Source organism: Tauraco erythrolophus, chromosome 4, assembly GCF_009769465.1.
Source record: "Tauraco erythrolophus isolate bTauEry1 chromosome 4, bTauEry1.pri, whole genome shotgun sequence".
NCBI lineage: Eukaryota > Metazoa > Chordata > Aves > Musophagiformes > Musophagidae > Tauraco > Tauraco erythrolophus.
Window position 1 is genome coordinate 77,184,718 of NC_141468.1, and position 2,828 is coordinate 77,187,545.

Here is a 2,828-nt window from a genome sequence, read left to right on the forward strand (position 1 = left end):
AAAGGTGATTGGCAGGAGGATATGAGCCGTGGAGACCCTTAAATTAAGGCATTAGCTTATGTTTGGTGTCTAGGGAAGGAAGAGTCACGAGGGAAGGGCTGTGGATGTAGTTTTCCTTGACCTCAGTAAAGCCTTTGATACAGTTTCTCATAATGTTCTGATTGAGAAACTGGTAACTGCTGGCCTGGATAGGCACACCCTCCTTTGGGTTAAAAACTGGCTGGATGGCCGGGCCCAAAGAGTGGTGGTAAATGGGGCTAAATCCGGCTGGAGGCCGGTCACCAGTGGGGTTCCCCAGGGCTCAGTGCTGGGTCCAGTTCTGTTTAACATCTTTATCAATGACCTGGATGAGGTGATTGAATGCACCCTCAGTAAGTTTGCGGACGACACCAATCTGGGAGGCTGTGTCGATCTGCTTGAGGGTAGGGAGGCCCTTCAGAGGGATTTGAACAGACTGGATCGTTGGGCTGAGGCCAATGGCATGAGCTTTAATAAGGCCAAGTGCAGAGTCCTTCACTTGGGGTATAAAAACCCCAAGCATCGCTATAGGCTCGGGGAAGAGTGGCTGGAGACCTGCCTGGTGGAGAAGGACCTGGGGGTGTTGGTTGACTACCGGCTTGATATGAGCCAGCAGTGTGCCCAGGTGGCCAAAAAGGCCAATGGGATACTGGCGTGTATCAAGAATAGTGTGACCAGCAGGAGCAGGGAAGTGATCCTGCCCCTGTACTCGGCACTGGTGAGGCCGCACCTGGAATATTGTGTCCAGTTTTGGGCCCCTCGCTTTAAGAGAGATATTGAGCTCCTGGAGCGAGTCCAAAGAAGGGCAACTAAACTGGTCAAGGGGCTGGAAAATAAAACTTATGAGGAGCGGCTGAGGGAGTTGGGGCTGTTTAGCCTGGAGAAGAGGAGGCTGAGGGGAGACCTGATTACAGCCTACAAATACTTGAGAAGGGATGGTGGGGAGGTAGAGGAAGGGCTCTTTACATTAGTGTTGGGTGATAGAACAAGAGGAAATGGATATAAGCTTAGTCAGGGAGATTCAGGTTGGATGTTAGGAAGTATTTCTTCTCTGAAAGGGTTGTCAGCCACTGGAATAGGCTGCCCAGGGAGCTGATTGAGTCCCCATCCCTGGATGTGTTTAAGAATAGGGTGGATGATCTACTTAGGGATGTGGTTTAATGGGGATTAGGGACGGTTGGACTCGATGATCTCTAAGGTCTTTTCCAACCTAGAAATCTATGAAATCTATTGATGAGAGCAGGATACAGTTCTTTTCCTCAAAGACAGAAAAATTGTGTTTCAGTAATCAGTTGCTAAATCAATGGAGGCAGTGAAGAGATGCAGCCCTGTACGTGGATGAAAAACGTTGTGTTTGAGAGGTTATACAGCAAAAGTCTGCCAAATTTACCCATAATGTGAATGTGAGGATCTATGGAGATGTGAGTTTAAGAGGGTGCTCCAGTTAAGATAGTGAGCAAGACCCTTCTGGAACATTTGAAAACAATGTAAATCTGTTTGGATATCTTGAAATTTAATTTAGTGCATTTAACAGGTATTGTGTCCATCACACATGTACACATATGATATTTGGGCAGTAGGGTTTTTCATGAGTGTGAGGCTAACTTCTAATTATTTTTTAATTTATTTTTCTTTAAAAAGAAACATTTAAACTTGCCTTTGCTGAAGAAAGCCAGTAAGGACTTACCTGTACTTTGCAGGCTAAATAGCATTAGCTTCAAACATTATCTCTTTCGTTTCTACTACTCAAAATTTAGCACTTCATGAAGAGAATTACAGAAGAATAAAAAAAATCTATCCCGGTCTAGAAAAGAGAAGCCAGCAGTCCGGAAGTCTGAATTATGATTACCCTCTTCCTTACAAAAAGTCTTCCCTTGGGTGGTAGGAATTATTTTTGAACCAGTTTTGAACAGATGACCTGGTGTTCAGAGGTCCTGAATACCAACAGTTCACATTGGCTTCAGTAGGATCAGAGAAGCTGAACTCTTTTGAAATCATGAAGTCAGAATATCTAGTATTTTAATAATACATTTTCTTCTCACTATTTTACATGACCATGGTGTGACTATATAGAGGTTTGTAAGTTTGTGCAGTACTATCAAATATTGTTTTGAAACCATTGCTGGAAGTAAATATAACTATCAAAAATAGAGGCTTTTTTTCTTGTGCAGGGTACTGAAATTGTGGAGAAACAATCTTATGAATGAAGGCTCCTCCTCCTTCCTAATACATGCTGTACCTAGAATTGTGCATGATTAACCCTCGTAATTAACTCATCTAGTTAAAGAGGCCTGGGGCACAACCACCCCGTTCATTCCACTATAGGATGTCTCAGGCATTCAGAGACCTTGATTGTGGGGCATTTCTGCAGCCCTACTGTATTGACAGTGTCTTGAATTCACCTCTTGCCCTCTGATTCCCAGTTTCATCTCTTTCACCCGACCACTTTGAGAAATGGAGCCTTGTCCATGTAAAGTAGTTGTAAGAAAGTTAGCAATCAACATCATTGGTCTAAAAATAGATTTTAAAATCATCCTGATAAATTAGTGGTAACCTCTCTGGTGTATTTTTGAGATGCAAAACTGGGTGATATTTGTTCCGTGAATGTTAGTACCCAACCAAAACTCAATCAAAATAGGGCAGTTCTAAATGGAGTTGAGCATTTGCACAAATAATTTTCAAAGGTTTAAGTAATAAAAAGTGTAACTTTATTTAAACAAGAAGGTAAATCTGTGTTCAGCAGGTCGCTGAGCAGACAGAGGGCACAGTGAAGAGCATGCCCTGAGCACAGAGTAGTCACACTTTGATAT